Source organism: Corvus moneduloides, chromosome 1 (genome assembly GCF_009650955.1).
Source record: "Corvus moneduloides isolate bCorMon1 chromosome 1, bCorMon1.pri, whole genome shotgun sequence".
Taxonomy (NCBI): domain Eukaryota; kingdom Metazoa; phylum Chordata; class Aves; order Passeriformes; family Corvidae; genus Corvus; species Corvus moneduloides.
The window spans coordinates 96,209,513-96,223,456 of record NC_045476.1 but is presented as its reverse complement, the minus strand read 5'-3'; the positions used below and the strand labels follow the sequence as shown (position 1 = coordinate 96,223,456).

At 42.3% G+C, this 13,944-nt stretch overlaps 1 protein-coding gene across 2 annotated transcripts in view; it reads left to right on the top strand.

Annotated features, from left to right (window-relative positions):
- Positions 1-13,944, top strand: part of PTPN3 (protein tyrosine phosphatase non-receptor type 3) — a 165,049-nt gene that overhangs the window by 10,103 nt on the left and 141,002 nt on the right. The gene's annotated exons all lie outside the window — the stretch shown is intronic.

Genomic DNA, 13,944 nt, shown 5'->3' with positions numbered 1-13,944 from the left:
GTCATGACACAGGACGGGCTGGCAGCACCTGCATCCCTCTCGTTTTGTGACTATCTGAGGTGACAGGAAGCTATTGACCATTAAGTCTGTTTAATAGCTAGTAGTCATGGCTTCTGTGACAGAAAAAACTATGGAAACTGGGGTTCTGCTCTGCCATTTTGGATTTTGCCTGAGGCATTTGTTTGTATGTCGAAAGAGGGCTCAGGCAAGCTGTCTTCCATCCACACCTCAGTATCAGAGTGTGCAGCTTTTCCTTGCTGCTTCCACATTAGCTTTTTCCTCCTTTGCAATACCAGCTTCCCCTCACTGATGATCAGAGAGGGCTCTGCTCCTGACTGTGAGAGGAGAAGACCTTGGATGAGCCAGCTGTGTAGATATCTGCCCTTCCCCTGGGGAGGCCAGAAGGGTGGAATGCTGTATTGGGTTTGCATGGTGAGGTTTTGGTAGCTGGAAACAGGGCCACAGGCAGGGATTCTGTGAGAAGTTGCTTCCCCCGTGTTTGATGGAGTCAGTGCCAGATGGCTCCAAAACGGACCTGCTGCTGGCCAAGGCTGAGCCCATCAGCAACAGTGGCAGGACTTCTGGGATAACATATTTAAGAAGGGGGAAAACTTACTGCGCGAAAGCAACTGCAGCCAGAGAGAGGAGTGAGAATATGTGAGAAGAATAGTCCTGAAGACCCAAAGTCCGTGGAGAAAGAGGAGCAGGAGGTACTCCAGGCCCTGGAGCAGTGGTTCCCCTGCAGCCCGTAGTTCAGACCATGGTGAGGCAGTTGTGCCTCTGCAGCCCATGGAGGAGCACAGATCCACCTGAAGCACATGGAGGACCCCACACCAGAGTAGCTGGATGTACCTGAAGGACCCCATAGGAAGACCAGGTTGGAGCAGGGTCCTGGCAGGATCTGTGGCCCCATGGAGAGAGGAGTCTACATGGGAGCAGGTTTGCTGTCAGGACTTGTGACCCGTGGGGGACCCACACTGGAGCAGCCTGAAGGACTACATCCTGTGGGAGGGACTCATATTGGCTTTAATGAGCACTTGGTTTCCAGTAGGGTCAGCCTTCCACAGATGTTTTTTACCTCCAAAGTCCTCCTGGTGGGGAAGTGTGCCAGGCCTTCCCACTGCCTGTGGACTCAGCTGAAGGCTGTGTGGAAATACAGTCTTTGTTACCTGGTGAAGCTCAGGTAACACTTTTCATCAGTCCGGCAGTTTTACTCAGACCTCCTTGATAGTGTGATTCCCTCCAACTCTCCCTAAAGAACCTCACTGCTATTATGGTATTTATACCTAAAGTGCCCTGGCCAATGCAGGAGAAAGATGAGCAAGTTTCTCCTGAAGTATCTTCTTGAATGACTGTCCGTAGCTTGAGCTCACCTGTCCCACAGGACAGCAGGCAGAGAAGCGCTCCTTTGGAGCAAAGTGAGGCCACCATATCTGTTCTCTTGGCCAGACTGGACCTGAGGGAAAACTTGTGGAGAGCTGGCAAGGTGGTATACCACAGGCATGTCAGGAAAAAGACTGGGAGAATGTACAGGCTCCCAGTGGCAGAGTAGACAACTGTTTCCAGCTTCCAAATGGACTATTAATTGAATTCCCCTGTCATTTGCTTTGCTGCTGGGGTTTTTTCTGCTGTGTAAAGGCTTAGCAGCAGCAGCAACTGCCAGACAGCCATCATCTATCTCAGATCTAGCTGGGAATATATAACATTCATGTGTAAAGTGAAATACTATTTTTCAGCTCTACAAAAAGAGAGAATTAGGTGTGGTGTCCAAAATAGAAAAAAAAGCATTTTAGCAATCTGAGCTACTCCTATTAACATTGGAGTTAGTATGCCACTTTCTTAATTGCATTTGATACCACTAAGCTGGAACGGTTTGTTTTCTTAACAATAACTTTTATTTCTATTGTGGTATTGCCTGAATTTTAATGAGACCAGTGAAACAGTATTCATCAGTTTAATTTCTCTGAAGTATTTTGTCAACTCTAGGATATTAGCAAAAAATTGTATAAAAGGAATATCTGAGACATGAAGCAGAGCATATTAGCAATGATTGAGTTCATGCTTATTATCTTTACAACCTCATAGATACATGTGGTTCTTTGTAGGCAAATATAATGACATTCCTTTTTTTTTTACTAGGCAATAATCTATCAGCTGACTCATTCTGCCAACTTGATTTTATATCCTCAGATAATCTAATATTGAAAACCTGGAAAGATGCACCAGGCTGGTTACTGTGATGAGCAAGCAAACAGCATGCACCTCATGCTGTCAGTGGAAAGGCAAGGCTGCATTTTAATCTCAGACTCAAAATTTGGTATTTTCATACCACATATTTTTTAAACATGTCCACCAAACCTTCTAGCAGATTAAATCTTGCTTAGCCACGGGACGAAAACAGATCCATGAGACATTGTTTGAATGAGGTACACCCCTATATCTGCTGAGAGCATGTCAGCACTTTAAAAAAACTCTTGCAAATTCTTCCTGCTGCCCCCATAGCCACAGTTCTTTCCTAAACTGGGGTGCAGGGGTTAACAAAACATAAGTTTTGATCCCTAACAGAGTGATAAGGAAGAGAAAGCAAGCTAAAGACTGACAGCAGAGTGCATCTACTTGGCAAGTCCTGTGTGCTTGAAAAAAAGACAGTTATCAAATTGGATTTGATACACTGGCTTCTTCCCTTCTTACACCAGCTTATGCCCCCCTGAAAGATGCTTGCATCATTTTCTGCTGTTGCTTCTCTGCATGGAATGAATCCGTTGTGTTTTGTGCCAGATAAAATGAGTTAAACAGAAATCTGATTCATGAAACTGGAATCTTGAGAGGAGAAGCTTCCTGGCAAAGAGGACTCCTCTCTGGTCTGGTTAGTACTGATGATTCTTCTGGAAAGAAATACTTAATAAATAATAAACTATAGAATATAAAGAGATATAGGCATAGGGGATGTTACCATCAACCTCAGGGCGCAGTGGCAGCACAGTCTGCCTGTATTAATTGAAACAGGGCAATTCCTAACTATGCAGTCCATGTCACTCTGCACACATGGAGAATTTGCCTTTATAAGGGCATGGCAAATTCCTTCCTCACTTCTAGTGCCACTGAAAGATGTGTCTACTGTGTCCAAGATGGGTGTAGTGATTTTCCTGAATCTGAGCCACAAGACATCTGCTGGAGAACTAAAGGGAGGAGAATTTCTGCAAGTAATTGGTGGTAGTGGATGATAACAACTTCTGCAGGGCTTTGGGTTCTCTGCTGTGGGAGGGGACCAGGCGAGGCAGGCAGCTGGGGCCCAGCCCAGCTCAGCAATACCACCTTCAAAACAGCCTGTGCTGCCTTCCTTCCTCACCCCTCCAGGGTTTCATCCCCACAGCTACTGCCCTCTATGTGCTCTACACGTCCCACAGTGGAGGTGCTCATGGCTGGAGACCCCTTGTTCCATACGTGGGCAGACCAGCTCATGTCTTGGGCTCCCTTCTGAGTCTCTACAAAGACAGGGTCAGGCCACTGGCTCTGTGCCAGCTTTACAAAAGCTTTGATAATGTCCAATACCTCCAGAAACAGCCCTCATGAGTTTCTTTGTTGTCTTCAACAAAACACTTGTAGGCCATGTGTCCTGGGTGGGTATAGGACACGTTAAGGAATCATGGCATTTTTTGGTGTAATCTGCTGTAAATGCACAGAGTTGCACAGGTGTTTTGATGTCATTAGCTTAGCAAAAAAAAAAAAAATAGGCTCATGTTTTAAAAACAAACAACAGGCAGCTGGCTGTACAGTGGTTACAAATTGGAAATGACTAGCAGCTTTTAAAAGAAAGTCCATCATGTCTGAAGAGCACATAAGAAAGAAGGGGAAAGGGTAGATAAAGCAAACAGGACAGGTGAAAGACACTACTTGCATTTTCTGGTAGTATGCCAATTTGCAATTGCTGGATATTAGCAAGGTGAAAGGCATGAATTACAATGACAAAAGAGTCATTAGGCCAATTTTCAACAAATATCTTCAAACTTTGCCTTGTTTCTGATGTAATATAATCTCATTTTAGATCTATGTTTATGTTAAAAGGAGAGAATTAACCCTCTTGGTAATTGCAGACCAGTTTATCCTGCTTCGGCTTACTACGAAGGAACACTGTCATGGGGCTGTTGCTACAGAGCACTCAATACACCCTGGCTGTTTATGTTGCCTTGCACAGGCAATCACACTGTCACTTGGCTCTGTCCCAATCCTCTAATTCCACTGATTAATACATCCAGGCAGCAAACCTGGGTAAGAGCTGCTTACGATGGAGAGTTTTGGTTTGAAGAGAAAATGGGGGGTGGGAACTAACCAGGAGCTGCTCCAAAACAAGCCTTGTTTCCTCTGTCAATGATTCAAAGACCGTTTTTCCAATTTGGGTTTTTTTTCCTTTTAAAATGGCTTTGGGGTTTACACCATGTTTCCGTCAGGCTTACAGTGCTACCCGTGTTTTTTTAAAATCCATACTTTCAACCCTTCTCAAGTGTGATCTTCATTCTTCCTCTGCCTTGGGGCTGTATGAGCCCCTAGTGCAACCACTCCTAGTGGGATCCCAGTGTTGCCATACCTTCCCTGTCTAGTTCATGGCAAAGCCCAGCTGCACTTGGAAGTTTAAGGCCAGCCCTGTGGAAGATATATAAGTGATTAACTAATAACCTGTGAAGAGTTTTTACAAAACATGACTGATTCTTCTATTCACAGTCATAATACATTATAAAAAAGAATGAAATGGGTCCAGTGTTCTATCTCTGAATATTTCCTTGAAAGCATGTTTGTTCTTTTCAACCTAGATCTCCATCAGTGTCTGAGCAATGTGCTGTTTGATGAGAAAGCTTTTTCTTCTATTTCAGGGCCTTTTTGCACTTTAAACGTCTCCATAATTCTCACAGATCATTCAGCCTCAGTAGATTTCTAGATTCAATAACAATAGTTTGGACTCTTTTTCTTCTTTTCTTTTTCTTTTTCATTTTTTTTTTTAATACGATCAGATGTGGAAAGAAAACATCCTTTTAGACCGTTCCCAGCTGAAGGCAATTCCTTAATATTTGTCTTCCCTGCTCTTTCTTCAGATTCTTTTCCTTGTCTCTATTTTGCTCTACTTTTTCTTGTTTCTTTAAAACTTTTGGATTCGCCCTATGCATTCAGCCTGAAGAGCATCACACAGACAACCTGAATTCCCCAATGCTGGTAACGAGCTGATTTTTAAGTGGTGGGACCATAATGAGAAGTTCTGGCGCAGATTTTTCCATGTTTAATAAGATTTATATTTGTTCTTTGATAGGGGATACAGCATCATAAAGTCACCCCAAGACATTGCTCTGATGGTCTATTAATAGAGTTTCTTTTCCAACTTTACTCACAAACCTACTTTGCTGAAACTATAAGAATTGCAGAACATTCTGACACATTTCATCAAAACTGGATTCAAAACCTTTTGGGGGTGTGGGAAGAGTGAAGGAGGACAGGCAAGCAGAGACACACGAGCATGATAATGTAATCCCTATTTTCTTGGGACACCAGACCGAAGTGTATCACAGACAACTTTCTCCTCCTCCACAATATTCCAAAATAAAAATTTAGTGAATCTGAATAAAATGTCAAAATTTGAGTTTGTTGAATGAAAATATTTCAATGAATAAAAAAAAGTGTGGATTTTTCATTCTTTTCACATCATCTCAAGCCTCTTGACTAATTTTTTATTCACTGGCCAAGATTCAAAAAAAAAAAAAGTACTTAAATGAAAAGCAGGGAAATACAAATCTTTAGCTTATATAACTAACAGGATCAACTCTTAGTTTTCTGATTATGATGACAAAGACCATAGCTCTTCAGTTCATCCATATTTCCATTGCAAAACCATTCTGAGTGTTACTCTTTCTAACCAATGAGGCAATTCCGCTGTTAGGATGGAAAGCTCCAGAGCTTTCCCAAGTAGGGAAAGGTTTGGGAGTTTTTTTCTTCTATCTTTCTATTTTTGGACTTTGATTAAAGCTGGTGAAGAGGTTACTTTTCCTTTTTATTGGGAATCCAAAGATTCTGAGTAAGGACAAATAGAGAAAAAAATGTTCTAAATGTTCCACAGTGGCAGAACAAAAAAAAACCCAAAACAAAATAAAACAAAACAAAAAACAAACAGACAAAACAAAACAAAACCCCAAAACACAAAAAAAAGCAAACCAACCAAAACAAATTTTTGGAAACAGTTAAAATCTTTTGTTTAGGAATAAAATTGAGCTTGAAAGTTCACTTTCCATGGCTGCCACATGGCTTTTAAGATCCAGTGAGAGGAGGGACCAGTTGTCAGATATGTCTGGAAACCTCTGGTTGAATTAACTGGCATTTGAGGCTTTCCATCTCCGTATTGCAGAGCCTAAAGCTAAGGTTCAGGGAAGATAAAACCTCAGGGTTACCAGACCCTCTTTTCTGCTGCAGGAACCTTAGGGATTATTTTTTACTCCATGTGGCAAGGCTGTGTAGGAATCTGACTGAAGAACCCACAAGTAATACAAGCATTACAAGATGTGGGAGCACCAGAGCCCACTGAGTATCTTCTCAGGATGTCTTGTTTCCTTGTTCTTTAACAGTTACATTTTTGAGAACCATTTTAGTTCTCAGAAATGGAATTTTCCAGTAAAAGCATTGGAAAACACCATGACCCTGATTTCTGCTGCCCTTTTTAGACAGGTTCATTCTGAGACAGAGGACTTCAGGAACAAATAGGTTGTAAATGTGGTGGACTTGCAGAGGATTTACTACTTAGATGTCTTGAGGTTGCACTATAATGAGTGCTGTCCTACAGGGTGCTATGACTACATCTTGTGTATTATACAGGTTTAGCCACATTTTTGTGAGCTATTATTAATGCTGAGTTGCAGCATACACCTTTGGAAGCAGTACAGTCAACGCATACCTGCTTACAGTGAGAAACAAAAAAGCCTCAAATTTCCTCTTGGCTGGTTCCTTCCTCCTCCACCCAACTCAGTCCGTGCCATTCAAAAACAGAAGTTGACATCAAGTCATTTTCTGTTGTTGGAGAAACAGTCATAAGAAAACCCACATCCCTTGTTGTAAAGGCATTGGAAGGTTGTGGAACAGGTAAATTTGGGGACTGCTTCTTTTTAGATTGTTTGAAAATGTGTCATCTCAATTTTTTGCCCTCACCTGCTATTATTTTAGCAGTGGTAACAGGAGTGGGCACCTTAGCCACTTTCTAATCAAATTAACCAGGCCTCCTCCCACTCAGATGGAAGTCTGGTTGGATTTTCCAGCTTGGATTTATGCCCTATGGACATGAGTTCAGCGGTACTTTACCCACTCACACAGCTCCAGTTGGCTCAGTGCTGAGGTGGAAGTTCTGTGGTGGTTGTCGGTGATACTTTTGCATGGCTGCACAAAGATGGATTAGCTACTGCACCAAAAAACCCCAAGCTATTCAACTCAGCTGAGATGATCAGACTTGTTATTAAATGCAGAAATCAGGCTTAAAATCAGAAGCAGAGAAAAGGATAGCAGAAATTGGCAGGTTAGCAATGAGAATGTCCGATGAATTTGGATTTGGCTCATTTTATAAACAAGTGATGCCACATGGATTTTGAAATATCCATAGAATAGGCAGGTGTCAAACTGCAGCTCTCTTCTGCACAGAAACTTGGATGACTCAGGTGCTCTGCTGGGATTTATCAGTACAGCTCCAGTTATTTCAGTGATGATTTGATACTTCACAATAACTAAGGGGGTTTTGCCTGAGGTATATTTCATCTCAGTGTTAATTGTGCAGATAGAAAAGATTGTTTTTCAGGAAGTTCTTATAATCCATAGTTTCTGCTTTACTCTGGTATAACCAAGAAGAAAAAAACCCAGAATTTCTATTTTAGATGCTTGTGTTTCAGCAGCTTTTTATCTACTTTTGTACTAAAGTTATGCTGATTTCCAACTTCATTAATTAATTGGTGCCATGAGTTTTTCATCTGTAAAGATTAATTTTCTAATACTACCTTTGGAAATTGTTTTTCTTAAACCACCAGGTATTTAAAGCCACCTCGCTGTCTGAGATGGATTCTTTCTGGGGACAATCCCTGCATAATTAAAAATTATTTTTGGATTTTTTATTTATTAACAATTTTCTAATATGCTTGAAACTCCTTAGGATGCAAGACTTAATTTATTAGACTATCCTTGAGCAGGAGCAATAGCAGTAAGATTCACTTCATTAAAGATAAATGTAATCCTTACAGTAATTGACCTAGTGTTCACAGTGAAGGACTTCATTAACTGATTTTAATTTGAGGCACAAACCTGCAAAAAATAATAAAAAAAGAAAAAAACCCAACCTCAAAGTTTTTAATTTATAAATATACAATTATAAATTAAACCTCAAAGCGAAGGTTACTAATTTTCTTTTGCCCTTTCTTTCCCAGTGGCTTTGCCACTAGATTTTCTTTCCACATATCATACAAGATGAAGCCATGTAAATTAGCACTGGTTTCAATAAAGTTTTCATGGATAATGTTAGCTGTACATCCAATCTAAGCTGTGGCTTTACCTTTGGGACAATTGGTACTATTGCAGTTGTCACTGAATTTGTCTTGTATTCATTGTGTAAATAAATGCATCTCTTTTTGAAAGAAATAGTAGCTGTTTTCTTAAGGCTACCTCACTCTTGCACATCAGTTCATCCTGTGGATCAAGGCATATTGAGAAAGGTAAAAGCTGAAGGCGTGTTCTGCCCCCCTCCCTTCCCTCTTTTCCTGGAGAAATGCTGGAGGTTTCAGAGCTATCATGCCATGGGGTGCACTTCATACACCCTTTCCCACTTGTTACCTTCAGCACCAGGGCCCAGGCTGGCGTAGAGCAGGAGGAGGAAACTACAGACTTCCTTGCTACTTGGCCCTGCAAAAGTTTATACGTTTAGAAATGCCCTTTTTCTTCCAGGACAGGATCTGGTACAGGGCTAAATACCAGTGTCCTTCTGCTTGTGCCATCACTTTGTATTTTCCGGTTGTCTTAGGGATGAGAAAGCCACAGGGTTACACTATCTCTGTATGGCACCTAAATCACCACTCTCCTCCAAACAGACTCTTCAAATTCACGTAATTACTGCTTAGCAACAAGTGTAAATCTTCAGGAGACCCACCCAAGCCTGAAGAGAAGGTGTCCGTAATACAGAGGATTGGGCAAGTCCACACCAAGCCATAGCTCCCAGTCACCATTGGGAGTGCCCACAAGCCTGTGTGTGAAGCAGCAGCCCAGCATTCAGGGGTGCTCTACCTTCCCTAGTGCGAGTATTTCCACTAGACAGGTTAGAGATTAGCCAGGCAGAGAGACATTTCTCCAGTGACCAGCCTTTCCCAGGTGATATTTCACAGAGTCACAGAATGGCTCAGGTTGGCAGGGACCACAGTGGGTCATCTGGTCCAACCTGCCTGCTCCAGCACATTGCCCAGAATTGCATCCACACGGTTTGTGAATATCTCCAGTGAGGGAGACTCCACAACCGCCCTGGGCAACCTGTTCAAGAGCTCAGTCACCCACACAGTAAAGCAGTTCTTCCTCATATTCAGGTGGAATTTCCTGAGTGTCATATTCCGCCCATTGCCTCTTGTCCTATTGCTCAGCACCACCAAGAAGAGCCTGGATCCATCTACATCAGATATTTATAGCTCCTAATTGCCTCCAGTTTTTGTTTTTCTTAAGGTTGTGTAGGAATCCAGCTGAGCAACTACACACTGTGAATGTTTCTTTACCAGTGCTTTTATACCATTACAAATATCAGCAGATTACTGAAAGTTGTGCATGAAAAATACAACTATAAATGAAATCCTACCCTGATTAATTTTGAAGTTCCAACTTCCACAGCAGTAGGTTTGGGATTCATTATCGCAAGGTGCTGAACATTCTGTTTATTGCTGTGATTGAAAGATATTAGCACCATAACAAACTAGGAAAAGTTAAAGCCCTTGAAATGAAGTTGCACCTACTCTCATCAGGTCATATATTGCGGTGAGGAGATAAAAGGTCCTGTCTTTTGATCCCAAAACATAATCAGAGAGTATTACAGCCTTATGAGTTTGGGAAACCCAGTATATGATGTTCATGTGGATTTCCCTTTCAGCTAAGCACGTAAGCATTGAGGTTCAGGAAAGCTCTAAGAGAAAAGAAGAGGTAAAGGACAGAATGTTGTGATGGCATCTTCCTTCAAGCATGCAGTCCCTAAAAGGCTATGACATTTACATCCCTGTTCCTTTCTGAACTTAATAGTCTCTGCTGTTGGAGCTCCCTGTGACTCACAAGATTTATTTATCCCAAGAAGCATTATACATTCGATACTTATCGTGGTTCTGTTTTGGATAGTGTGACTATCAGTGCTTCAGTTTTGCAAACAGTTGTATGCAGATGATGACATATATGGGTGTATTATTGTTCTACATGTGTGCAGGGCAGTTCACTGCCCAGTCACCAGTCCGAAACCCAGTGGGAAGGCAGGGATCATCATGGAAGCACAGCCATCACAGCAGTGCTTAACATTGGATTTCAACACAGTTGTGGCCAACAAGGGTCCCAGTCAGTTGCTGGCTGAGAGGGATAACTGGGAGCAGAGGAAGGCTGCTTGGTTTTATCTCTGGAGATCATAGCTATTCAGAGGCTGGCACTCACTTCCCAGTACTGGGTTATCTGCAGCAGGACTCTCTAGATGACACTGTGGATAAAAACATCTCAGCTCTGGGCAGCCAGGGCTGGCTGTGTCCACGCAGGTCACTCAGAGCTCAACTGCAGCAGTGGCAGCAATAAGAACAGTGCGGCCAGGCCAGCTGGCACATCCCGGCACCTCACCTGGCTCTGAGAGCAGGCAGAGCTGAAGTCACCACTACCATGGGCAGTGCATGCCATGGGGAAAGCAAAGGGCAAACCCAGACCCAGAGTTTTTTTGTTGTTGTTGGAAACAACTACAATGCAAATTTTACTGTAAAACAACAGTGGTAACTGTATGAGCTGGTCAAAACTGGAGTTAGCTACAGTTTGCTTTCCCTCTCCTTTTCTCTGGTATCCGAATGGAATAATACACTTTCTGCCTGTGATAATATTTCCTATGTTATTTTTTCCGTGTAATAATGCACTAATTAATTTTCTTAAAGAATGGAAGGTTTACTTCCTTCCTGCATTTGGCATTAGTTAATGAAGTGCTAGCAAATGTTAACTTGAATTCTCAAAGATCTGTTCTTTCCTTTTTCCTATTAAGGTTTAATGCAGCCAAATGCATGTGGGGATAATCTTATTCCTATATTAGAAACAAATGGAAGATTCAGCATCAAATAAATGTTAAATTCAAAACTGTTAGCTGCTAAAAATAGGAGTAATGCTGTTACCTCAGAATAAACTGGAAGAGCATAAAATTGATCTTGGATCTAAAATCTAGAAGTCAGTGGGGTAGCAACCCTCAAACTGCTCATTAAAGAATGTTTAAAACTCATATTAAACTAATGCAACACAGCTTAGTTGAAAATTTGTGCATGTATTTACCATGTTCCCATTCATTATCTTAGGGAAACATGAAAATAAAACTAGAAAATATCAGTAAGTAAGTGTTTGATCAAGCCTGTTGATATGCTTTGCTGATCTAGCTGTGTTTCCTTAAATGTCACAAAAAATATTAATTTTACCCCGCTGTGATGATTTTAATGCTCAATGATGAAGGAGAACTACTCCTTTATCCAGTGCCAGGGAGGAAAAAAGCTATGAAAGAAAATGTGGGCTGTAGTCTCCCTCACTTTGCTGCAGTTATATCTATGTAGTCCCTTTGCACTTCTAGCAAGGTCAGGAAGAAGCTTCCTCTTATGTTCAGTGAACAAATGGATTGAACCCTAAGTGCCCAGTCCAGCAAGTCCTTACGCACATTGACAGCTTCATCAAGGAGCCATAGAGTAGGAAATGCCAAGGAGAGGCCCAAGGACTTAGCTGGCAGTTGGAGAAAGCTAGGAATCTAGCTCTTGGCTAGAAAAATGACAGCCATGGTCACTGTCTGGACACAGGTCCAGACTTCACCAGAAGTAAGTCATAAGCAGTGATAACTTGCAGGCCTTAAAGTTTCTGCTCTCAGCTTATACAGGAAGGGATGTTTGTTCGGGTTTTTTTTTTTCAATATGGCTCATTTGGATATAGGATTTGAACCCCCTTAGAGCTGCAGGGGAGGTAAATCCTCAGACCTACCAGCAAAGTAGATGGAATGACAGCTAGCCTTCCTGTCTCTGTGCATGCGGTGCTGTGTGGCACTGTCCAAACACAGGTGATCTATATGTGACCATGAGCTGCTCGTTTTCCTTAGACTCTGTGAGTACAAACAGTAGTGAGATAGAGACAGGACTACTGCGTGTATAACCTCCTGTTATGACTGTATGTTTCCAAAAATATTGCTATCATTATGGGATTCCTGAGAGTGAAGAGAGTCACTATTACACGAGGTGACCCAGAACTGATATCTGAGCTACAGTACTGAATAATTTAGACAAGATTACCATAGCAGCTTGAAAACTAAAATTAAGGCTTTACAGCTTTCTGGAGAATTCTACCAAATTCCACCTGCGCAAAGGTACTGCCGGTGACAGAAACTATAGGAGCATTGCTCATGTCCAAAGGGAGGTGAAATCCTCTTTGTGATAAGCTTGTGTGTGCAGTTATGGGTGTATCTGTAATTATAGGCAACAAGGAAAAGCGTGGCTTGCTCAATAACACACCTCCTCCCATCGTGACAGACACAGACAGGAACATGCCACATGATGGAGTGGTCACACTCTTAATCCTCCTCTTTCTTTCAGAGCTGTTGGCTCCCCTCTCTGATGATAACTCATCTCCTCTGTTCAGTCTCAGTTTTGAGCTCGGCTGGCTGCTGAACAGCCAAGGACCTCCAGCAGCCAACATGTCTCACAAGCCCTCATATAAATTTACATTGCTTCCTCTCTGCAGAGAATCTAATTTGGTCTACATTGTAAGGCTCAAACACTTTTAAAAGTGTATCATCATAACAAAGATAAGTAGCAAAAGAGAAGCAGAGTGTTTAGGAACATCCTTGGGAAATAGCAAGCTGCCTTCTGAAAAAAAAAAAGTAAAATTCTAGAAAATAATTAAAAAAGAGCTGTGCAAAAGAGGGTTGCAATACACATCTGAAAGGATTTGAGGAGAAAGGAAAAACGGAGTTATGGAATGAGATTCTTAGGGGATTTGCATTTTGTGTTTAACTATTTTGGCTATTACTGAAGATGATTTCAGTGTCAACACACCAGAAACCACAGGAGCATCAGCAACAACAAACTCTCAGCTCAGTTTACCAGGGCTAATACAGCTGGGAATTCCACTGTTTTCTTTACAGCTAATGTCACATAGTTTAAAACAAAACAAAAGCCACCCAAATCAAAACCCCTTCATTTCCAGAAGTCGTAAATTGTTATTACCACTCTGCAAGCCCAGTGTAAACAGGTTCCTGGCCCATGACTAAGGCTGGTCGGCTGCACTGCAATGCAAACAGCAGCGTGGATCTCTTCCAAAGGCGTTGTTGGATGCAGAAAGGGCTCTGCTTGCTTAGAGTTCCAGGCTTCCAGTTTACAGTTTCTTGCTTGATTCAGAGCTTCAAGTCTGGGGCATTTTCTACTGAGAGCTTGAGAGCTGCAAACCTGGAGCTTTATAAAAACTGCTTTGCTCAGGAAAGAGGAAGCTGCGGGATTACCGGAGACAGCCGGGTCCGGGTTCACGTAAAGGGCACACCTCCAGCAAATGAAGGAATGCGTTTCCCAGGAGGTGCAAGCCGGCGTAAGTACCACCCAAGTGAGCAGAGCAGCACGGGCAGGATCGGCACTTTCTGTGGCAATGGCATTTTCCCTCCGTTTCCCCCGCGCCCCGCCCTGCCCCGCTCCCGGCGGGGGAAGCGGAGACGGGCCG